Raw genomic sequence first — 26451 nt, forward strand, 5'->3', positions numbered from 1 at the left:
CACACAGATGTGAAAATTTACCAAGACATATTTAGGTTTTTCCCTCTCCAATGGGTGCTCCGCTGGTTTTGGACCGCCAGGCAACAGAAGCAGTGACAGTTCTGAATGACTCACACAGACATTTCTAACATGCGTCAGTTATCACTTCCTGGAATAAGTATTGATTCCATGCCTGGTTGGACTAAAGATGCCTCTGATGGCTCATTAGTGAAATTATACCATGCTTAAGGACCATGGTTTTCTCCTGTAACTTTGTGTCTTCCAAGGCTCTGATCCAGCAAAGCAGTTAACCTGCTTAACGTTATTCCATTGACTACAACTGCATTGTTATTCACATGCTTAGAGTTTAGCAAATGCAAGTTCTATCTTGGATCAGGGTCTAAATGGTTAATATGTGTTTATAGTTTTACTATATTGTATTCTTCAGTTACTGGCTCACTCATATTCTTTCCCATGTGTTTTTACCATCCCTGTGTGACCCTTGGATTTGTTCTTTCCATAGCTGAGATGCTCAGTTGAAACCCTTGCTGAAGGTCATAAGGTCACCATCTTGGCCATACCCACTTGGCATGAAAGTCTTACTTGGAGTATTTTGGCCTTCTTATAGGATTTATAATAAGTTGATACTATGATAATGAGATGTTATTCCATGTGAGGGTGTAGCAGGGTTTTCTGTTTCTTATGAAGTTTATTGTATTCTGTTTGTACAATTATATAGAATTATTAGGGCTGTCAAGTGATTAAAAATTAATCGTGATTAATCATGCTGTTTAATAAATAGCAATTATTTAAATATTTTTGGATGTTTTCTACATTTTCAAATATATTGATTTCAGTTACACCACAGAATACAAAGTGTACAATGCTCACTTTATATTATTTTTATTACAAATATTTTCACTGTAAAAATGAAAAGAAAGGAAATAGTATTTTTCAGTTCCCCTCATACAAGTACTGTAGTGCAATCTTTATATCTTGAAAGTACAACTTGTAACAAAGAAAATCTACATTTGTAAGTTGTACTTTCACAGTAAAGAGATTGCACTACAATACTTGTATGAGGGGAATTGAACATCTCCTATTAATGTCAATGGGAGTTGTTCCGCTGACATCAAAAGGAACAGGATTGGAACCTAAAACTGCAAAATTATTTAGTTCTTCACTGAACCTATAAATGATTTGAAAGACAGCAATAAAAATAGTATTTGTGAAATACTGTGAAATACCCAAAGGCTGATCTTGGCCTGAGAGGGAAAGCAACTTTATTTTTCACATTTGATCTTGCTATATTTAAACTGCACATTAGGAGATAAAGGTGAGGCTATGATTACAAAGTTACGGTATCTTTTCCTTCTCTAGTGTGATCTTTTCACGTTTCCTACAGCATTTTGACTCTTAGTGGTATTGTGTGGTGCAAATGGTAGTAGTTTCACCAATAGTTAAAAGCAAGCATGTTCTGACATATCAAGCAACTTACTTCCAGGAATGTAATATGTATGTACAGGCTCTCACACAATGAGGCAGGCCTTATGTGGAGAAAAAATATCAGACTAGATGCTCGCTTTCTGAGGAAGTTCACAGTCTAGTCCAGAGAGTATGATTTGATTACACATATTAGGCTCATTTCTCCCCTGAGTCTTAATAATCCTATATGTAGGAGACAGGAACCAGAGGGAGGGGCCATCAGGTAGCAAGTTACATCTCCCTGATTCTCTGCCACCCAGCCCCAGAATTATTTGAAGCAATGTAAGCTGACTGGCAAGTGTGCATGTTCCTCTCTTCCCCGGCATGCCTCAACATCTGGGGGTGGGGGGGAGGACGAAGGAATAAGGCAGAGGTGGCTGGCATAAAAACTGGCCCCATCAGATTTACACCAGTGAAAAGTTCTCTTCACAAGTGGACTTCTCAGCTGGCCACTTGTGGACAGAATCTAGCCGCTTTGCACCACCTGGGCAGCACACAGTGACTGGATCTGTAAGGATAAGGCCTTTGTCTGCAGCCGTATTAGGAAAGCAGCAATCATTAGCCAAGAAGCAGCAAGTCACATCCTCACATTTCATCTAAATTATATTAAAACAATGTAATATCAGGCTGTTAAGAAGGTGATCCTGTCCTAATAGCACCCAACATCAGATACAGATCTTAAGATGATTAAAGCAAACTTTGTTTGATGGCATTCTGTCTGGCAAGAAATCATTTATCAATAGTTGTGGTTATGAAATCCCCATTTCTTTATTGTTTTGTCTTTATGGTCCCCGTTTCTCTATTGTTTATCTGTATGGTCTGTCTGGTTCTTTGATTGTTTGTCTGTTACATAATTAATTTTGCTAGGTGTAAATCAATTAAGGTGGTGGGGTATGATTGGTTAAAGGATTGTTTTAAGAATAGGTTAGAGAATTGTTTAGTAATATTTTAGTAAAATGATTGGTTAAGATATAGCTAAGCAGGACTCAAGTTTTACTATATAAACTGGAGTCCAAGAGGGAGACAAGCAGAAGGAACAGAAGAATAAAAAGAAGGAAAACCTGGAAGAACTCACCTCTAAGAGATAGCCTAAGATCAGAGATGCTAAGAATCCTCTGCATGACATTGACCGTGAATCCAGATGAGACTGACCTTGCCTGACCAACAGGGAAAGTCCACCTGCATGATCTGGATTTCTGAGCATAGCATTGTATGCTTAGCATATGTATTTTGCTTGGTAATTGTTAATAAAGAGGGGATAAGGATATTACTGTGTAAGGCCCTTTCACTGATAAGAGGTCCTGCAAACCTGCAGAAGATACACCCTGAGCTCTGGGAATTGGGCAAGGGTCGGGGTGCCTAAATTAACAGGATTATGCCTTGAGCCCGCAGAAGGGTAAAGGGTGGGTGCCCTAGAGCATAAGGTTATGCCTGAGCCCTAGGAACAGGGTAACGGTGGGTGCCCCTAGAGTGTGTGAGTAACAGAATTTTGTGCAGGTAACAGATTTTATCATAGGAAATGGCCCTTTATCTTTAAGCAATTTTTGTTCTGTTGTCTGGCCCTTTGCTACCCCTTCTCTTGGAGAAAAGCTTCACACATACCCTTCATAATGCTCATCTCCTGCTCTTCACGTGAACATTTTTCTGTTCTCAATGCAGCTTACATAGCAGACATGGGCATCAGGTTCGTATAATTTTGGTGGTGCCCAGAATGGGTCCAAGCAGAGCAATCACGTCCATAGGACAGACCGCGGCAACTGCCCTGGGACCTGCACTTTGGGGGGCCCCATACTTTGGGGGGGACACTGGATCCAGGGTGGCCAGGAGGCTTAGCGGGGGGCCTGGCACCGGCAGCAGTGAGCGACCCAGCCCGCCCTGCTCTGCTGGCTCCCGGCGTCACTTGGGGGAAGGGATGGAAGCCAGAAAGAGGCGGGATGGGTGCTTGGGGGAGAGGGTGGAGTAGGTTTGGGGAGAGGGCAAAGCAGGAGTGGGAAGAGGCGGGGTGAAGTGGGGGAGGCTTGGGCAGGGTCGCCTGCTGCTATTAGCGTCAGGCCGCCCACTACCCCCCAGGCTGCCCTGGACCCTGCGTCCCCCTGAAGCACAGAGCCCCCCAAAGCACGGGGCCCAGGGCAGTTGCCCCGGTATGTCCTATGGATGGGACGGCTCCAAAAATATAAGCCCAAACATTGGTGGAGCAGGGGCACCACAGGCCCATATAACTCACCGCCTATGATAGCAGATGATGTATTTCAGTCTTGTATGGCTCTTATGAGATTTAGTCTTGTTTAAATATTGCATGTGGTAGTAAGTGAACCATTTTTGAGTTAGCTGGAATGGTAATGTTGAAATAAATATGCTAGTTCTTGGAGTAAATGATAAAGCTGACTACAATGCTATTTTAATAGTTCAAAGAAAAGGAAACCAGTGGGGCTCCGAGACCCACTAGATGGCACTGCGTACAGGTCTGATAATGTGTGATATTAATCATCAGGGAAGAGTTCTTAGCAAAACCAAGAGGCAAAAATAAGTCTTAGCCCCAAATCTCTATATTTTATTGAATCGCTTGATTTCCAACAGAATTTCTAAATCTGGGACTTCATACAACCATTCAGCTTGCTCAGCAGCTTTCCTCAGTCACTCTAAATTAATGCTCTTTTACACAATTACTGCTATTTTCCCGCCAGAAGCTCCAGTGTTTTTTTTCTTCCAGGTCCTGGCCCACTCCCAAAACATTCCAGAGGTTTCATGAAATATTTAGAAAACCAGTGAATTTGTCTCATGTGCCATGTGCATGTGACTGGAGGGCTACATATTTCAACCAACCCTCTCAAAAAGATTGTAGGTTATATCCATGTGAGCCTATGCTCCCATCCTGGTTACAGATTGTCTGATATAGAGGCTTGATCCAGATCCCATTAAAGCCAATGGGCTGCCAAGAGACAAAAATGAGGGCGCTGTTATTTCATGTGGATAAACCTTTTCCCCTTCCTTGTCTGGAACATCTGCCCTCATTCAAACACCCACCAGTTAATACTCCCATTGAAAACTGATGGGATGATAAGGTGCCGTTTAGAGTTCTATGTTTTGGAGCAGCTTTTCACCATGTGTGCTTTACCAACTGCTATGGGAGTGCATTTTTAAAGGTAAAATCTCTGTCTATTACTCCCTCCCAACCCCCACCTCCCACCTTCAAAAATGTCACTTTGGATGTGACTCCTCCAGGGCTCTAAGACACAGGATTGAGGTTCTTTTATCTTTTGAAAGGGTTTTAGTGACCTGGCTTCCCAAGCAAAAGTGCTATGCAAGAAGCTCCCTGTTCTCCTCCCCTTTGACTTCATTGCTCATTCAAATTCACTTAATGAGATATATTAAAACATGCCATTCAGTGTTCTAGCCACAAATAATCCAAATTTAAAAATAGATAGAAAATATATAGGCTAATCAAAAGTCAGCAATAAAGTGCAGTGACTCAAAGGCAAGTCCCACTCCACCCACTCGAACCACACTTCAAAGAAAGTCTGGGTATATAGGTCACTATAACAGGGTGTAGGGTCACCACCATGGCTGGTACTACAAACCTTTTCCTTATTGGCTGCCTCCCACGCAGCCTCCCCAAGATTGCTTTAACCCCTTACATACCAGTGAGGGGGCAGCTGCCCCGTCACAGTCACACAGAGCCTGTTTCTCCAGTGAGGGTAAGTTCCAGAAGCCCGGGGTGGCTACTAAAAATGGAATTCTGAGCTCTAGTCACAGAGAAATTGTCAAATGAAGATCAAAAGAAAAGAAAACAAAGAGAAAAATGGAGTGAAAGTTAATCTTGTCTTTTTAGGCACTGGTCCTGCAATTGAATACATGTGGGTGGACCATGAGCCTGCACAAAGGCCAGTGGAGTCAGTAAGACCCCATATTCATGCATGAATCTACCTATTCACAGACAGTTGCAGGAGAGGGGCCACATTCAGCACAGTACTGTGATTTAAGTCTTTTCAAACTTTTAAAATGGATCCGTCTCTTAAATGGACAGCTAGTTACAAAAGAAAACAAAAAATGAAAACAGGCAATCCAGCAAGGTTTCCGTATTAAGAGTATGCACTGTATTCAGTGTTTTATCCGCAACTATATAGAATCCCAGACTTGAAATTGTCCTAGGGCCTGGTCTTCAGCCTCAGCTAAGCTCTACTCAGAGCATGGGGGGAAGTGGTGAGATTTTGGGGGGCCAGGCCTGAGTTATGTCAGCTGCAATGCTGCTTTAACTTATAGCAACTTGTAATGACCCCTAAGGGACATTACACCAACACTGAAGTACACAGTACTGTAGCCAAGACCATCACAACATGACCCCTATGCCAGGGTAATGGCATGGAGCAAGTTGAACGGTCCACAGAAATCCTCAGGTGCCCATTTATTGCAAGATTTCCTGCTCTACAGCAGAGGCCAGAATCTGGTCCCCAAAGCTTCTGCTAGCTCCACGGAACAATTTCTCACTTATTAAACTTCTACCACAAAAGTGGTGGGTACATCTTTGTTCTGTATTTTGTCTAGGCAAAGAGCAAATCATTTGGGGGCACATTGTTTATCAGACTTTGCAACTGCCTAATAATTTCTGGCCTCTCTGAATGTTATTTGAGAAAGCAGGGTCATGGCACAGTTCAGCATTCCACGTCCTCTTCCAGTGTCTCAGGATCCAGTTCTTATGTTTGCTTGTTTTTTTTAAAGAGAATAAGGTGTTCTGGGGGGGGGAAATCAACAGACCTTTGAAGAAAACCATTTGCAGATGCTCAAAGAGTGAGACACTACACAAATATTATGAAAATAACAAGAAGCTGTGAAACATCAGCATTGGTTTTCCATAACAACTAAATACACGCCCGCAGGTTCACATTTTCTTCTGTGCCCTTTGCCACCATTAATTATTCATGTTTAAACAGTGTAGAGATTCTGCATTCATTTCTCCTGTAACTTCTTGTTTGGTCCTATAATGAAGCAATTAAAGTGAGTTTATGATATTACAGTTAAAGTTGGCAAATCCAAACCTACCTGCAGTGCTTTTAGATGGCAAGCCAGTAGGAATCCGCCCTCAGCTCAACATGTGTGTGTATGTTTTACAAGCCATTTAAACCCTGTCCTTGAAAACCTACCTTAAAAGCTCCTTGATTATCTGCAGAGTTTCATATTCTACTGCACTTAATCAGAATTTAGAAGCCTCTAGGAATAGTTAAACAAAATAAAGGAATTTAAACTAGATACACTAAGATATTTTTAACCTCTTCACTACTGAATGGATTTATTTCAAACCTTGCGGTACTTTAAATAGATATTACATTGAAATCAAGGTATTCAGTGTCAGGCTATATCAGTAATGAATAGAATCATAGAATCATAGAATATAAGGGTTGGAAAGGACTTCAGGAGGTCATCTAGTCCAACCCCCTGCTCAAAGCAGGACCAATCCCCAACTAAATCATCCCAGCCTGACCTTAAAAACCTCTAAGGAAGGAGATTCCACCACCTCCCTAGGTAACCCATTCCAGTACTTAATACAATGTTTGCATACAGGTACCCAGTACATTCTGCATCAGCAAAGGAATGGGCCTTCACAAAGGAACAGCCAACTATAAAGTGCCCCATAAAGGTTCAACACCACCTTGTGGAACAGAATTATCCGAACAGTTTGTATAAATAATACACATACGCAACAGCTTCAAGCATGTGTAAATTGTCAGATGTGATTCTGATTATGTACTACATTCTAGCTGATAGCAATAATCAGATTCTCCTTTGAGCCCTGATGAAGGGGCAGCACCGGGGAGGAATCATGCATGCCTCACTGGGTCACAATTCCTTCTCTGCTGCTCCCTTACTGACCCATGCCATCAGTGGATTATTATCTCCACATGTCCTTCCATCTACAACGGCCTATGAGTTGGGAGTGATGGGAAGGGCCAAGACTCTGTTAGCATTGCCCTGTTTGGAGAAGAGGGGCAAGCAGCCATTTACCCATATGCACCTGGACCTAAGTTCTAGGAGAGGCCACACAGAGACACACTAGATGTGTATGGGTGGGTCTTCCTTCCCCTTCTGCCCCTTCACAGGCACAGAACCCAGGCCACTGTCTCCCCCAATTTAATTTAAGCAATGAGAGTTTATCTGCATTTTCTCAACTAAAAGCAGCACAGACAAAGCAGGTCTGACTCTACTCTGACTTGCATTGATTGTACATAGTGTAACTCCATTGACTTCAACAGATTTATTCCTGATTGATCCCAGTCTATGTGAGAGAAGAATCAGGCCCAATTCATCTACACTATACCAGCTAAGGTTATCAACTGCAGGAGCAATGCTACCAGTTGCATATTCCAGTGTTCAGTGCTTCAGCCGGTGGTTGTAATGGTTGTGTGGCTGGTGTGTAGTAGTTATGTATGTAATAATGATGATTGTAATTCTACCACCACAAAGGCATTGGTGGTGATACTGACTTGACAGCAGTCATGCCGGAGAGATGACAGAAAAGGCAATCTCTTTTGAATGTATTATTATTTATCTCTAGGGTGACCAGAAGAAGGTCCTGAAGAGAAGATTTAAGAGTCACCTGACCACAAGCAAAGTAAGTACATTGCTTCCACAGTGTACCTGAGCTGCTACACTCCTCCATCCTGAGAAAAGCAGGCTTATGAAGGTTACTGACAGATATTGCTCCTCACATAATAGAAGAATATATTGTGGCTGAGCAATCTGCCTGGATATACTAGTATTGGCCATTGGTTTCTTTTTGAGTTTGAGCCAGACTTTATCCCATCCTCATTTGCAGTGCATTCCATTTTCCAGGAGTGGCATTGTAATAAGGTGGAGTGGCCTCATTCCAGTGACGAGGAGATTAACTCACCCTGTTGGGCTCAGCTAACCCCTCCCCACCCCTCTTGCAAGAAGTGCGGGGGTTGAGGGAAGGAAACATAATAGCAGGGTCCTGCATCTCAGTTGGAGCCAGATCACGAAAGTGAAAAAACTCCAGGGTCTCTGCCAACCTGACCCAGGGGAAAATTCCTTCCCGACCCCAAATATCAGTTAAACCCTGAGCATGTGGGCAAGACCTGCCAGGCAGATACCCGGGAAAGAATTCTCTGTAGTTCTCCCCATCTAGCATCCCATCTCCAGCAGGGGAATTTTTGCTACTGGCAATCACCAATGGGCCACATGCCATTGTAGGCAGTCTTATCACACCATCCCCTCCATAAATTTATCAAGCTCAGTCTTGAAGCCAGTTAGGTTTTTTGCCCCCACTGCTCCACTTGGAAGGCTGTTCCAGAGCTTCACTCTTCTGATGGCTAAACTTGTTGATGGCCAGTTTACAACCATTTGTTTTTGTATCCACAAGGGCACTTAATTTAAATACTCCTCTCCCTTCCTTTTATTATCCCTCTGATGTATTTATATCGAGCAATCATATCTCCCCTCAGCCTTCTTTTGCTTAGACTAAACAAGCCAAGCTCTTCTTCCTTTTTTTTAATCATCTGCTTGAGATGCTTGCTCATCCAGCTTGGTCTGCAACCCTTCCCTACAAATTTCCCCCCCTTGTTTAGGATGCAGGCATCAGATAGTTTCTGCAACTTTAACTTAAAGTAATTCCAAGACTCCTCCACATTCAAGTTCATTGTGATGGCAGACTTTCAATAGTATTTTAATATTTACATTACCAGCTCTATCCAAAGTAGGAGGTGAACTGAAGGGGAACAATACAGCATTTTTCCAGGCTTGATGAAAAGCTGAAGACCAATAGAATGACCCAATGAGAATGAATTTCGACATTAAGAGGTTTGTCTGAGAAAGGAGAAAATAAAAAGGGAAGCAGGGAGTGATCATTGGAAGGCAAAGTGTAATAAGAGTGAGATGTCTGTAATGCAAGCTGAACTCCAAAAGAAATGACTACATCATGTCTATTCCTTTTCATGGCTAGAAGCAATTCTATGGAATGTATCATATATGGAAGCCATATGTTGTGTAAGCCCAAAGGTGTCTATAGAATGGTTCTGTGTGATTCTCTCAGAAATTTTTTTTGTAATGATCATTTGTAAATAGCACACTTATCACAGTAGGAAAATAAATTACAATACATGGGGGTTCCAAGAGCTAGAGGCAATATTTGCAAATAACTTGATTTATAAATGTATAGCATGAGAGTTTGGGTATGCTTTTTTTAACCAAGAAAGGTATAAATTGCTTTTAAATGACTCTTTTGCAAATTATATAAAAGTAACCAGACACTTCATAAATATTTAGTGTATTTCATGCAACAAATATCTTCCTTCCAATGCATATGAAAAGCTTTGAGTCATGTAGTTTAGTAGAAAAAATATAGATAATTACAATGCCATTCATTCAGCAGAAATGTTACCTATCTTTTCCACACATTACAAGACTCGCAGAAACCACATAATGGGCTTCCTTTGCTTTCTAGCTATTCAGCAGAAATGTGGTCATCTTGCAGAATACTTTCTAGTCAGTTCTATTTAGCCATCTGCTTGGGAACTTCCCATGGAAAGCCATAAGGAGGTGTAATGGATACCCACTAATTGCAGAATACTCATCCTTTTTCAGTAGACAGTGAAACTACCTTCGAGAAGCATTTTAAACATGTTTGGAAGTTCATCTTCTTCTGAGCTGTAGTAGCAATAGAAAATCCTATGCCCTTTAGGAATTTATTACTGTAAGGACTGTTAAGATTCCCCTGGCTTCAGATAGTACCCTACCCTACCCACAATCATCGTTGCTTGTCAGCAAATAATTGTTCGCATATGTTATTATGGAAATGTAGTCCATTTTTTTGAAGTCACTGTGACGGGTTCCCCTCGGGGTGCCACCTGGAACTGGGGTACCACTGTGCCTGCCTGACCCACCAGCCTGGGTTCCCACTCCCCTGTAATGCTGTGACAAGCTGCAGACACGCTCCCAGTTTCATATTTTCACCAGCAGACAGGTAGGGACACACCCAGCTGCAGCTACTCCTGAGATCAGCTCTGCATGGGAAGGCTTCAGCTAAGGCACCTCCCAGTTCCTAAGACACGCACCCCTCTCTGGAGGGTAAACCCAAAATTATACCGTCTTGCACTGCACAGAGATTTGTACAGTGTAAGCTCATGAGATTCGCCCCCGCCGTCAATGTGGAAAAGAATATACACAGCTTTCTGCCCCCAGTTTTGACTTCCACACACTGGTTTTAGACAAAGCAAAAAATAAGTTTATTAACTACAAAAGATATGTTTTAAGTGATTAAAGCAACTTAAGCAAACAGATCAAAGCAGATTACTGAGCAAATAAAGCAAAACACACAAACTAAGATTAATATACTAAAGAAATTGGATTTGTGTCGCAAATTCTCACACTAAATGTTGTTTTAGGCAGATTGCAGATATTCTTGAGGGCAAGCTGCACTTGCTTGCAGCTTAAAGCTCCAGGTATTCCTTTCACAGGCTAGAAATCCATCTAGCCAGGGTTCAGCCCTTCTCCCCCCAGTTCAGTCCTTGTTTCTCAGGTGTTTCCAAGTGTTCCTTTGGGCAGGGAGACAGTGAAGAAGAACTACAATGATGTCACTCCCCTGCCTTAAATAGCTTTTGCATACGGTGGGAACCCTTTGTTTCCAACTTTAGTTCCCATGCCTTTCAGTGGAAAAACACTGGTATTCTATGATGGAGTCCAGTACCAGGTGACTTGGTCACATGCCTGTAGGGACACAGCAGCCATGACTCAGAGGCTGTTCGTAGCGTCCACAGGAAGACTCCCCAGAAAGGCTCCCTGGCGGAAGTCTACCTTCTTCTAAGGCCTATTTTTCTCCCTAATGGTCCATTGACTTGAATGGTTCCTTCCCAGCCAGCCATCTAGACTGATAGCCTTTTGTCTAGTGGGCATTCTCCATGTGCAAACACAATTTGTAATACAGATACACAGTCAATATTCCTAACTTCAGAGATAAAAATGATACATGCATACACATAGGATAATAATATTCAGTAAATTATAACCTTTCCAATGATATCTCACATGACCTATCTTGCATAAAGTACATTATAATTATGTCATAATCATATCATAATAATATTACTATGAAGAATATGAGGCATAATGCCACAGTCACGATAACAGATGCACACAGGCATGAGCGCTCACCAAAGAGGTGTTTAGATGGGCAGGATGCTAATCATTGTAAGCACCATCTCTTCTTCAGATTGTTTTTTCTTTATCATGTTTCTCCATTGATATCACATGCCTATTTACACCAGATTGTTCATGCATATTTATGAGCTGATGGAGAATACTTTGGGAAAGGAAGCCAAGGGGTTTGCCTAGTACCCACCACAGATTCACAGAGAACTGAAATGGAAATAATTAGTCAGCTAAAGAGACAGGTTATACTGGCTTGTGCACAGGGGACTTTATTAAGAACACGTCCTGTCAAAAAATAAGTGAATGAAAAGTAATGGATGCTGCCACTCAGTTTAAGGGCAAACTACAGCAGGCAAACATTAGAGGTCATCTAAAAAGAGTTAAGGAGGCAGATCACAAAGTATAGACATATGTACTGAAAAACTGTCACTGTTGCATAACCTCTGCCTTCTTCAGTGCTTTTTTTTAAGATGAAAAAACCTTCTGCTGGCCTGTGCTGAGATCCTCCGTTTTGCCTGGTACATGGTATAGATCCTGTACAAGTGAAGGCAAATGTATGGCATTTCATTGAGGCTCTGGATTTTGCCTCTACGTTCCACTAAAGGACTTCCCTGGGCTATCTAGTGTTCCATTCTCTGTCTCCATGTCTGTTTGCTTTTGACCAGGGTTACTCTTGTTAGCAGTGGGTGAGTTCTGTATTTCTTTTGCCCTCATTATTTTCTGTGTATAGTGTATATTTTGCTTTGCAATTTAGTCTCCTCTAATGCCTTTAGTCTCCTCTAATGCCTTTAGTCTCCTCTAATGCCCCAGGCATGCCTGTAACATTCCTGCATTTCAGGGCCCAGGGCTCCCCCTTCAGTGGTGGCAGGGAATCAGTGCTCACAGTTGATTAGTCTCTCCCCTATTGAGATCCGGGAGCAGGTGGGCACAAGCCCACCCATGTCTAAAGGTCCTTCCCCCAGCCTAAGCGATTAAACGCGGGACTCAAATGATTCTGGGGGATAACTAATAAAAAAAACAGGGACAGGTGTGAGGTCATAGGGCCATAAGCAGGGAATCAGAGGGAGACACTGGGCAGAGAACCCCAGACAATGCCCACTGCTACTCAAATATCTCTAGGGAGCCAGCGGATGTGGCCCAGAGGACCTCTACCCGGATGCATGATCAAATGGAGGAATAGAAATAGGTCCTGCAGTCGCGCAGAGCACCAACCTGTCCAGCATCCTCCTCTGACTTTTATAAACAGCCATCTTGGTCAGCGCCAGGAGGAGGTTGATGAAGAGGTCTTGTGACTTCATGGGGCCACGGATAGGGTGTGCGTAAATCAGGAAGTGTGGGGGAAAGTGCAGCCAGAACCTTAGGAGAAGGTTCTGAAGGAGCCGGAAAAGGTGCTGCAACCTGGCACACTCCAGGTAGACGAGCGTCAGGGTCTCCCTGATGCTGCAGAAGGGGCTGGTTAGTCTCTCAACTGAGCAAGCAGTAGCGCAGGCCTCCTGAATGAGGGCTGAGCAAATCAATAGTCTGTAGCTCAGGTCTTCTGGCTGAGGGTTGAGCAAATCAACAATCAGTGGATCAGCCTTCTGGCGTAAGGGTTAGCACTCATCCAGCCTCCAGTGCAGGACCAGGGGTAGTGGGACCTGGGTCCATCCTGCTCCAGAGGGTCAAAGCCCAGGGCCCTAGAAGCAATGGGTGATCCCATCACTGGGTGAGGTGAGAACGTGAGGTCACTGTCTTACCTCCTGGCAACACAACAGGACTAATGTCTCTATTCCCTGGGCTACTTCCTACTGGCATCTGGTCAGACTGTTCTGTGGCTGCTGGGGCCTGGTTCCTGGTCTCCTTGTCGAGTGGCCTGCTCGCTGCTCCCTTGTTGGGTATCTTGGGCCTGGTCTACACTATGACTTTAATTCGGATTTAGCAGCGTTAAATCGAATTAACCCTGCACCCATCCACACAACGGAGCCATTTATTTTGAAATAAAGGGCTCTTAAAATCGATTTCTGTACTCCACCCCGACGAGCGGAGTAGCGCCAAAATCGATTTTGTCATTTCGAATTAGGGTTAGTGTGGCCTCAATTCGATGGTATTGGCCTCCGGGAGCTGTCCCAGAGTGCACCATTGTGACTGCTCTGGACAGCAATCTGAACTCGCATGCACTGGCCAGGTAGACAGGAAAAGCCCCAGGAAAATTTGAATTTCATTTCCTGTTTGCCCAGCGTGGAGAGCACAGGTGACCACAGATAGCTGAGCTCATCAGCACAGGTAACCATGCAGGCTGATAATCGAAAAAGAGCACCAGCATGGACCGTACGGGAGGTACTGGATCTGATCGCTATATGGGGAGAGGATTCAGTGCTAGCAGAACTTCGTTCGAAAAGACGAAATGCCAAAACTTTTGAAAAAATCTCCAAGGGCATGATGGAGAGAGGCCACAATAGGGACTCAGATCAGTGCTGCATGAAAGTCAAGGAGCTCAGACAAGCCTATCAAAAAACAAAGGAGGCAAACGGTCGCTCCGGGTCAGAGCCGCGGACATGCCGCTTCTACGCTGAGCTGCATGCAATTCTAGGGGGGGCCGCCACCACTACCCCACCTGTGACCGTGGATTCCGGGTCGGGGATAGTCTCATCAGCTACACCTGAGGATTCTGCGGATGGGGAAGAGGAGGAGGAGGAGGAGGACGAGCTTGCAGAGAGCACCCAGCACTCCGTTCTCCCCAACAGCCAGGATCTTTTTCTCAGCCTGACTGAGAAAACCCTCCCAACCCTCCCAAGCCAGTATCCAAGACCATGACCCCATGGAAGGGACCTCAGGTGAGTTTACCTTTTAAAATATAAAACTTGTTTTAAAAGCAAGCGTTTTTTAATGATTACTTTGCCCTGAGGACTTGGGATGCATTCGCGGCCAGTACAGCTACTGGAAAAGTCTGTTAACGTGTCTGGGGATGGAGCAGAAATCCTCCAGGGACATCTCCATGAAGCTCTCCTGGAGGTACTCCAAAAGCCTTGCCACAAGGTTTCTGGGCAGTGCAGCCTTATTCCGTCCTCCATGGTAGGACACTTGACCACGCCATGCTTGCAGCAAGTAATCTGGTATCATTGCCTGACAAAGCCTGGCAGCGTATGGTCCCGGTGTTTGCTGGCATTCAAGCAACATCCGTTCTTTATCTTGCTGTGTAATCCTCAGGAGAGTGATATCGCTCATGGTAACCTGGTTGAAATACGGGAATTTAATTAAGGGGACAGAGGTGGCCGTTCCTACTGGGCTGTTTGCCTGTGGCTGAAAAGAAATCCTTCCCTGCAGTTAGCCAAGCACGGGGGGGGGGGGGGAATTGGCCCTGAGCTTTTCGCGTTTGGCTAGCAGGGATCTTCCCTGTTACCAGCCACGCGGTGGGGGGAGGGGTACATTGATCATCCCAGAGAATTCATGGCGGGAGGGGGGGGGGTGGGGGGTTTAGTTTGGTTTCTGCAGGGATCTTCCCTGATACCTGCCACGCAGTGGGGGGAGGGATAAAGCGATCATCCCAGAGAATTGGATGGGGGGGGGGGTTAGTTTGTTTTCTGCTGCTGAAGGTTAACAGGAAAACCGCAGCAGTCAACAGGCTTTGCTTGGTATGTGGGAAAGGAGGGCGCAGAAGCCGAAAGACAATGGCTTACCATGGCTGCCTGCAAGCTGAATTCTGTTGCCCGGACCTGCGTCTGTGATCTCTAACACCAAAGCCACAGGCACTCAATATTAAGATGGAAAATGCGACCTTGTACTGAAATCACATGTGTTATGTAATGTGAATAGTGTTTTTCACCATGAAAGAGTATAAGCATTGTTCTGTAAAATGTATCATTTTAAAAACTTCTCTCCTTTTTTTCAACCCTCCCTCCAGCAGCTGCAAATTTTTCAAGCCTCCCTCCTCCGTCCCGAAGGCTATCTCAGATAAGGCGGCGTAGAAAGAGGACGCGAGACGACATGTTCACGGAAATAATGGAATGCACCCGCAATGAAAGAGCTCATTTGAATGAGTGGAAGGACACTGTATCTAAATTTAGGAAAGATGCCAGTGAACGTGAGGTCATGAGGGACGCTCGAGATGAGAGGTGGCAGGCTGCAACACTGGGGCTGCTGCGTGAGCAAACGGACATGCTCCGGCGTCTGGTGGAGCTTCAGGAACGGCAGCAGGATGACAGAGTGCCACTGCAGCCGCTGTATAACCTCCCTCCCCCCTCACCATGTTCCATATCCTCCTCACCCAGACGTGTAAGAACGCGGGTGGGGAGGCTCCGTGCACCCTCCCACTCCACCCCAGTGGACAGCCCAACCAAAAGGCTGTCATTATATTGAATTTGTTCAGTGGCCTTTTACTTCCCTCCTATCCTCCTCCCAAACCTCACCCAGATTACCTTCTTGGTTCTCTCCCTATGTTTATAATCACTTAATAAAGAATACATGATTTTTAAACGATAGTGACTTTATTTCCTTTGAAAGAAAGCTGGGGGAACGGGGAGGGTGGGTTCCTTATAGAGAGTGAATGAGTCAATAAAGGGGGCGGGTTTTCATGAAGAGAGAAACAAACAGAAATTTCACACTGTAGCCTGGCCAGTCATGAAACTGGTTTTCAAAGCTTCTCTGATGCACAGCGCTTCCTGGTGTGCTCTTCTCATCGCCCTGGTGTCTGGCTGCGCGTAATCAGCAGCCAGGCGATTTGCCTCAGCCTCCCACCCTGCCATAAAGGTCTTCCCCTTACTTTCACAGAGATTGTGGAGCACACAGCAAGCAGAAATAACAATGGGGAGATTTCTTTGGCTGAGGTCAGAGCGAGTCAGTAGCGATCGCCAGCGACCTTTTTAATGGCCAAATGCACATTCTACCACCATTCTGCACTTGCTCAGCCTGTAGTTAAACAGCTCCTGACTCCTGTCCAGGCTGCCTGTGTATGGCTTCATGAGCCATGGCATTAAGGGGTAGGCTGGGTCTCCAAGAATAACTATTGGCATTTCAACATCCCCAACGGTTATTTTCTGGTCCGGGAAGTAAGTCCCTTGCTGAAGCCCTTTAAACAGAGTAGTGTTCCTGAAGACGCGAGCATCATGAACCCTTCCCGGCCAGCCCGCATTGATGTTGGTGAAACGTCCCTTGTGATCCACAAGTGCTTGCAGCACCATTGAAAAGTACCCCTTGCGGTTTATGTACTGGGTACCCTGGTGCTCCGGTGCCAAGATAGGGATGTGGGTTCCATCTATCGCCCCACCAGTTAGGGAATCCCATTGCAGCAAAGCCATCCACTATGACCTGCACATCTCCCAGAGTCACTAGGTTTCGTAGCAGCACCTCAGTGATTGCTTTGGCTACTTGCATCACAGCAGCCCCCACAGTAGATTTGCCCACTCTAAATTGATTCCCGACTGACCGGTAACTGTCTGGCGTTGCAAGCTTCCACAGGGCTATTGCCACTCGCTTCTCAACTGTGAGGGCTGCTCTCATCTTGGTATTCTGGCGCTTCAGGGCAGGGGAAAGCAAGTCACAAAGTTCCAAGAAAGTGCCCTTACGCATGCGAAAGTTTCGCAGCCACTGGGAATCGTCCCACACCTGCAACACTATGCGGTCCCACCAGTCTGTGCTTGTTTCCCGGGCCCAGAATCGGCGTTCCACGGCTATAACCTGCCCCATTAACAGCATGATCTCCAAAGCACCGGGTCCCGCGGTTCGATAGAATTCCATGTCCATATCCTCATCACTCTCGTCGCCGCGCTGCCGTAGCCTGCTCCTCGCCGCCTGGTTTTCCAGGTTCTTGTTCAGCATAAACTGCACGATAAGGCGCGAGGTATTTACAATGTTCATGACTGCTGTCTTGAGCTGAGCGGGCTCCATGCTTGCCGTGGTATGGCGTCTGTACTGTTCACCCAGGAAAAAGGCGCGAAACGGTTGTCTGCCGTTGCTTCCTGGAGAGGGGGGAGGATATACCCAGAACCACCCGCGACAATGTTTTTGGCCCCATCAGGCATTGGGATCTCAACCCAGAATTCCAATGGGCGGAGGAGACTGCGGGAACTATGGGATAGCTATGGGATAGCTACCCACAGTGCAACGCTCCAGAAATCGACGCTAGCCCCGGTACATGGATGCACACCACCGAATTAATGTGCTTAGTGTGGTTGCATACATTCGACTTTATACAATCTGTTTTACAAATTCGAATTATATAAATTCAGATTAATCCTGTAGTGTAGACATACCCTTAGTCTCTTGGAGCAGGGGTTTGCTTTTCCCCCAAGCTGGCTCCAGAGGGTCATTGCCCACCACAGCTGGTCGAGGGCTCTGCTGGTGGTTTGGCTTCCTGGGAAGGATGTCTGGCTCTTTACCTCTACACCATGGGGGACGGTCACTTGCTGATTTAAATCAGTGTAAATGGTGAATTCTCTTTAACTTGAAATCTTTAAACCATGATTTGAGGACTTCAGTAACTCAGCCAGAGGTTAGGGTTCTATTTCAGGAGTGGGGGAGGTTTTGTGGCCTGTGATGTGCAGGAGATCAGACTAGATGATCACGATGGTCCCTTCTGGCCTTAATGTCTATGAGTCTAAGTCACTGGAAAACAATGCATTCCAGTGACTACAATGGGCTTTGGATCAGGCCTTAATTTCTAACCCAGCCAGAATCAGGAAGGTTAGAAATAGGATGGCTACGTATGTACCCCCAGAATACAGGATTTCCGAATGATATGGGTCCACCCCTACCTGAGTGATCCCACCCACGCTAAAATGGTATCGTCTGTGTGTCCATGATGATATCAAACAAAGCCACATTTTGTTTTATATCAGTACTGGGCAAGGACAAAACAGGACTGTCCAGCTTAAAACCAGCTGAATGGCCTGCCTAATTAGAAAGTTTTCAGGAAACTGATCTCATGAGATTCCCAGTCTGATTACCCAAATAAAGATACTCAGAAAAGTTCAAGTAAAAATTTAACCACTTTAGAGCTTTCCCTGTCATCTCAGGCCAGAATTCAAGATTCTCACTAGTCATATGGTTTAAAGTTTCAAACACAGCAGATAACTCCGGCATTACAAACAAACTACTCCTTTGCCTCTCTCTGCTGATAAAGGATTTCTTGACTTCATTTCCTTGACTCTACTACTATAATAGCCTTTTGAAAGTTTAGCTTCAATTATAGTATTGCAACAACTTGAATTCTGGCCTGGTGTTAGAGCAACAGCGTTAAAGCCATTTTATCTTTCCAAGTGGTTTCATGGACAATGGCTCATCTGCTATTGCCTACTTAGGTTGTAAGAACCCAAGTCCTATTTCTAGCCCACTTAGTTTTGATTTATGTGTGTGTCTTTCTGGCAATATTATTCAGATACTTGGTTTTTGAAGGTCAATATTTTAACAAAAAATATTTCACCCACAATTAATTGTGGGCAAAAATGATAAACACCCTATCAGAATGCACCATAAACCCGATAGATGTCTAAATGCTATCACTTGTTTCCATAATTACTTGCATGCACAATTTCTCCCCCTGCAATTTAGTACAGGTACATAATTAGAGGCTAGGTTCAGCCCATTTTTAAAAATATGTCTCTATACGCCTGAAGTATTCTTACAGTTTCTCTGATGGATCTGTTTGTTGACTGCGACAATAGACACTTTCATTAGAAATCTTGGAGTTATTTCTGTTTCTTATTTCTCCCCTGATACCAGTTAATACTTTATAATCAGAAATTCTACTATCACCTGAGGAATATTACTATTCTTTGTTAACTTGTCAGAGTCTGGACACCTTTACTCAAGTCTTGGTCTCTGTGAGATTCAGCTACAGTAACTCAAAAGTGACTAGTATTTTGCTTTGCTTTTTATTTTATTTTTACCTTCTGCAGAATTCTACTGGTAGTTACAACATAGACCACATCAGTTCTGCAGGACATGCATGGATATCTGACAATACACTGAATATAATAGTTATTAGTTGTACAGAAATTTCACAGTTTTGCTCTACTTATGTGTTTGACTAATCCCATGTACCTGGCGTTACTTCTACATCCAGTTTTTATCTGAACTTGTATTAAAATATTGTATTGGCTTTTTTTCCTGTTTTGCTCGCTTCTTGTGGAATTCCTTTCTTTAAGTATAAAGAGCATAGAAATTGTTAATAGTTTTACACCTTAGTCCTATTCTACCTGGGCTTTTACTTAATTTTCCCATTTAGATCTTTGTAAATTGCTTTAGGATTTTGAATGACAATCACTATGCAAAATAATGTGATATACTCAAAATTTTACTTATAATGGATATTTTTTCTGATTCTGCTTTTCTACATTGTAATGAATTAGTTTAAAGATTTAACTTAAGTGTCAGTGCTTAGATCCTATGCCAGTGGGCACTATTCAATACCATAAAATAAATTAGTATAGGGTATTAGTTAATTTATAACATATTCCCATATAAAAGTAGAAGTTTTATGTGGCTCAGTAACTCACCAGATTATTAAAAGGGGCATAAAAGATAGTTCACATTTTCCCCCCTTTCGTGTTAACAGGAGGCTTTGATTTCTCTACAGGATTGATTAACAGTTAATGCAAAAAACATCAAGAAGAAAAGAAAAACATCAGCTTTCTTGTCAAGCACTATGGGCCTCAACACCTGGCCAAACGGGGCTGCAAAGCAAGAGCCTTACTTCTCTGCATCACCACACTGCAAAGCCAGCTGAAGGAACTGCAACTGATATCCCTCAAAGAGGGGCTACACCTGCTGACTCAGCATGATCAGCTGACTAGCAGCAGACTCTTGATTAGCACCTCTTTGCATAAAGGTTCCTGTTCCTGCCCTACCCCTTGTCTGAGCAACTAGTTAGTAGATCTGTTGCTGACTAGAACTCTGAGATCAAGTTCTGGTTCCCGCTCATTTTTCTGTTGCCTTGACTTGTGCCTTATTCCTGCTCCTTGCCCTAACTCCAGTTATTGACTATGGCTTGACCCTTGGTGTGACTCTGAGTCCAGTTTGACCCTTGGCATGGCGTCTAACTCTGACTTCAGCTTTGATCCCGATGTGACCTCTGGCTCCAACTCTGGTTTAACCCTTGAGGTGACTTCTAACTCTGGCTGTGACCCTTGGTGTGACTACTGACCCTGACTCTACTTCCGGCTGTGAGCGTTAGGTCAGACTGCCCACATTACAGGTCCTGACAGTTCTGCACAACTTACACTGCAGTCTTGTTCTTTGCTGAGGAGGGAAGAAAGAACACAATAGCTACTGTTGCATTTTGGAGATCCCTGGAGTTGGTGGTCAGTTCTTGGCAATCACTGAGGGACAATTAAGTTGTGTTCAGCTAGAGCATTTTTTTTTTTGCCACGTTACTATATCTATTCACATATTCCCAGCTCTCAGTGAATACAGGGAAGAAAGGATATCCATTTTCTAACAGTGTTTGTGTGTGATTTGGAACACTATAGACTGTGTCAGAATCATAGATTTCATGTTATTTTAATTCCCCTTTGATGTGCCAAATTGTGAACATTTATTTTATGTGAAGTATTATTTTCAGCATAGCCCTGTATTTCTCTTAGCTCCTTCCTTTGACACTGTGAGGGACACTACATCATCACCACCAGACAGGGTTTTTTCCCCACCGCTAGAGTGCAACTAATTTGTTTATTGAGTTATTCATTCATTTGAAAATGACTTTTAAAAATTTAGGTTATAATTACTTTCTCATTTAGCTGATAGTAGAAAACAAAAATGCATCCAACCGAATCTGTTACCTCGAAGAAACAGAGCACATAAATAGTTGTTACCTAATAAAATTAGGAGGTCAGATATCAAAGGAACAGAATTTACATCCATTCCTCATCTTGATTAGAATTCTCAAATTTACTGCAGTATGCCCCTATTTCCTGCTGGCTGTTCTTCTTCATCAATAACAAATCCCTTTAGAAATTGTTGATAATAAACACATGAGGCTGATTAAATCTGTAAAACAATTTGCTTATTTGCAGTTTCAATCCTGCTGTGGTTTCTTATTCATTCTTTGAAAGGTTGCCATTTACAGACTGGGATTTTCTGTGGCTGTGAAACTGAAATGCTTAACAGTATGTAAAGTCTATCAGATTTACTTCCATATATCTTAAATTGAACAAATTGGGTCCTGGGCTCACTTTTGGTAGAGAGCCTGATTTTGCAATTCTCAGTTGGTTAAATGAACAAACCTGACCACCCAGCTAGAGAGCTGTGGCCTGTATCCAATAACTCTGGGATCATATGTTAGGACAAGCGCATGTGGTAAATGCTGGAAGATCCATATATTTCATCAGTACAAAAAGACAGATGATCAGTTGAGTGTGATGAAGCCAAAGTAAATAAACTAAAAGAAAAAATACACCAATGTGACATGAAACAAATGTGGCAAAACCAATCTCGTCACCAGGCTCATTCCTGTAAATTCTTACATCATAGTTATTTGAATATGGCGTGGATTGCAAAGGGTGTTCTCTCAGCACCAATTATGCAAGAAAATGTATATCCTCATCATCAGGGCCACCGAGAGTGGCTTCGGGCCCCGGTGAAAAAATTTTTTCAGGCCCCCCAGCAAGGGTGGACTGGCTAAACAGGGCCGACGAGGGGGAGAGGGTGGGAAGCTGGGGAAGCCGGGCCCCGGGCTCCCTTCCGGACCGCCGGGCCCCGGTAATTTGTACCGGCTTCCCCCCACCCCCTCTCGTCGGCCCTGCTCATCATGGATCATTTGGTTACACTCTTGCCTCTGAGCCAGGTTGTGGTTTCAAGCTCCCCTTAGCATGCGAGATCCCACTCACTGCTGGCAGAGCAATTATTAATTGTATCATTAAGTATGATGATTATGATTATTGCAGCATTGCTTGGTCATGGACCAGGACCCCATTGTGCTGGGCACTGTATAAACACAGAACAAAATGACAGTTCCTGCCCTAAAAAGCTTACAGTCTAAATATAAACCCAGGGACAACAGGTGACAACAGACCGACAGGGGCAGCACAAGGAAACAATCGTAGTGGTTGCTGCAGTATAATTAGCAGCTGCTGTGCTGTTAAAAGTGCTGTTCTTTAGCTGACAGACATTTAACTGTGGTTGCAGCAGCTCTGCCATTTACACATACAGAATTGGAAAAGGTGGGCAGAATTCTTCTGGACACTTCACGTGACATAACACTCCAAATGACATAGAGTCACATTATGCAACCTGACCTGCAGATTCTTAATTCTCAGATCTCAGATTCCCCATCACAGGAATCCATTCCATGACCATAAAAGTCAAAGCACAGGAACAAACTCAGAGACAGCATGAGAAAGATTTTCAGGTTAGTGGTTTTGACCAATCACATTTGACTTTACTGCCTGCTCTTTTCAGATCAACAATGAAGGTGGAAAATGAGTCACAGAGGAGAGACAAGACTTTTTCAATACCAAACTAAGGATTCTGGGAAGATCAAGAAGTCATGCAACATATGGTATGTGAAGATGTATCACTACCTGGAATTCAGGTCTGGGAAGAAAATGGCAGATTTAGGGCTAGATTGTGGCATTTAGCCAAAGCCCAGAGACAAGGGAACTATGGAACTACATCAGCTGAGTGGGGGTTCACGAGACACAATCATTTCCTAGCTCCCCAGAGGGCAGGGGGAGGCCTCATGTAACACCAACCAGTTGGATGATCTGGCATGCATCTAACATCGAGCTTAGCAGGCCATTGAAAGGGGCCGAGCTCCCTGCCCAGTTTACAGCGATTTGTATCCTGGGTGCACGGAAGGAACAGTCTCTGTGTTTTCTTGTGAGCGGTGTACAGTGAGTGTGATGTGGAAGGGGGAATATTCTCTACAAGGAGTCATACACCATAAACCTTATAAGGCACTGTTCACGCCGTAAGTTTGCAACATTATAATGAGAGCTGTTTTGACAGACTATGTAAAACCGCACATGGTTAAGCTCCATGCCTGTCTCTATATCATAGCCAAATGCTGCTTGCCTTTATCATAGGAGAAGTCCCAGTAATATCAATGGGGCTATCCTCATGAGTCAGCTGAGCAGTAATATGAAGCAACTTGACGTGACTGACTTTATTAATAACAAATAATAAAACAATACCCTCCTTTGGATTTCCCAGTATGCCCCATCTTCTAAGTATCTGTTCTTTAGTGTGTAAAATCAGAGCAAGGGCTTTTTTTACTGTATTTCTGTGTTTTGTGTAGCATTAACCATATGATTGGTGCTAAACAAATAGTGTAAAATTTCAGCTCAGTGTATAAGGTTTTACAGTCATAAGAGCTATCTATATAACTATTTATGCAACATGAATTCAAGACCTCAAAATTTTATAAATCATTCTTAATTAACCATTTGCACATCAAATCCATCCAATCACAAGGATATGTTTTGTTTTCATTGTGTGGATCTTCTGGGATACACTGTATAAACGTTTCAGGAAATATTTTTTCTATTGCTATTTTTATTCAGGGTGGGAAAAAGCCCTTTCGTTGTCTGCATCCATGCCAGCCTTAGCCATTGCTCTTTGATTTATTTATGCTGGATGCTTTTGACAGTGATTCAGGGTTGCAATTTGTGGGGTATCAGTAAAGGATGGAGTTGCTGGTTTGTAAATTCTTGTTAAATTTGAATGCCAAGGATAGTACACAAGAGCATGTTGGAAATACTGCTGGGCTGCAGCAGGAAAGTCTGTCTCCGCCAGCAGCCAACCCTCAATAAGACATTTGTTTACATGTTTCTATTCGTTTTGTTGTTTTTCTTTTCTTTCTCTTTTTCTCTCCCCCTTGCTTCTAAACTCGTTTAAAATGGAAACTATAACAGCTACCAGGCACATACACCAAACATAGTGGAGCACCTCTAAAGATAGGTCTCTTTTAGCAAAGCAGAGTGCAATACAAAAAAAAAAAAAAAAAAAAAAAAGCCAAGTGAGACACAGGTAGATAGAAGAGGATACAAAACTTGGGAAATAAGATTAATTGTGCTTGCTATGAATTTGGCAAGTTTTGTATGGGAATGCATCTCATCTGAGTCACCAGACACTTAGGCCCTTGCTGATTTTAAATAGCCTCATTTTCAAAACTCCTTTCCCTCTAAGTGATGCTAGACGATTAATTCTCCAGGCTCTGATGTGTCGTGTGTGGATGGCATTGGAGCACAGAGCAGGCCCAGTTGGGGATCTCTGGAAATGAGAAATCTGCAGTGAATGAAGTTACTTTTTCAAAGACATCCCAGTGTGCTCTTTATTCAGCCAAGAAAGGGGAAGAAGCCAAGAAACCAGAGGTTGGGACTCCCCACAGGTGAAGACAACAGGCCAAGCTCGCCTTGCAGGCATAGGCATGCCTGCATTGATTGAAAGTAAATGGCACATAAAATAGAAAAATCTGGTATTGTGGTGGGTGCCTATTTCTGTGCAACTCTGCAAAAAAGTGCTCTTTGTCTCACTGGAGATTGTGATGAAATGTTTGTTTGGGCTGAGCAGTGTGGACAGAAGCTTTGTGCTTTCTCTAATCCTGCTAACGTTTGGTCTGACGGATAGACATTCATTGGGGCTTTGTGCTGCTATACAGAAGCTCCCTGACTTACGCATAAGTCGAATTTTGCGTAAGTTGGGAACGTATCTCCAACAATTACGCAAAAAGAAAAAAAGCTTACGGAACTTATGGAACTTTTTCCGTAAGTCCATTTTTTCTGTAAATCGGATTTGTGTAACCCGGGGAGCATCTGTATACTTGTCACTGTCATTCCAGGACATCCCTGCCTCCATCTATCTATCCCTTCCATTCCTCTACATAACTCACATTTGAGTGTCTTTTACAGTAGGTGGCTAGTCTGTAGTAGCGTTCTCCCGAAACTAATATCGTCTCCTGAAATTTCAGGAGGCCAAGTAAATCTGTCACTTAATTTACAGAGCCAACTTGTTAATAGCAACTAACCCTAAGTGTCCCCAATTTTAGCAGCAGAATATGGGCGACAGTGTCACAGGCTCCATCTACACCAGAAAGTTGTGCTGGTAAAGTTCTGTGGACAGAATGCCAATGACGGTGCTTTCACACTCTGCCACGTGTACCAGCGCACTATAGCCACACTGCATCAAATATATCCGCAAAAGTTTGTTGTACTGTGGGTAGACATCCCAGTGTCCTTCACACCACCTCCAGGCACACCACCTCTGGAGAAATTGATGCTGGATTTTGCAGGATGCATCTGCAACTCTAAAGCAATTGTGGAGGGTTGGGGTCAAAAACTCACAATTCCCTCTGTTCCCGCCCATAAGCATGTGCTCTTGTGTGTCATTTGCAAACTCCTGGCAGCAAACATGGATGCAATCCAGAGGAACAACTCGCCTATAAGCACAGGACATATGATGATACCCAATTTTTCAATCATAACTAATCCAAAGTGTCCCCAACTTAGCAGCAGTATAGGGGTTATAGTGCAGGAAGAACTCTTGCTGAGGGTACATCTTCACTGCAGCCCTGGGTGTGATTTGCAGTACATGGAGATGTACCCCTGCTATAGGGTGACCAGACAGCAAGTATGAAAAATCAGGACAGGGGGTGGGGGGTAATAGGAGCCTATCTAAGAAAAAGCCCCAAATATCGGGACTGTCCCTATAAAATCGGGACATCTGGTCACCCTACCCTGCTAGCTGTACTCTAGCTAGCTTGTTAAAAACAGCAGTGAGGACCCTTCAGCACAGGCTACACAAGCTACCAGACACCCTCCCCCCAGGAATGTACTCAGAGTGCAGCCAGTGCTTAAGCCCACGCTGCTGCATTCTCACTTCCATTTTTAGCAAACTAGCTAGAGTACAGCTAGCATGCGTATG

This window comes from Emys orbicularis, chromosome 3 (assembly GCF_028017835.1).
Source record: "Emys orbicularis isolate rEmyOrb1 chromosome 3, rEmyOrb1.hap1, whole genome shotgun sequence".
NCBI classification, from domain to species: Eukaryota; Metazoa; Chordata; order Testudines; family Emydidae; genus Emys; species Emys orbicularis.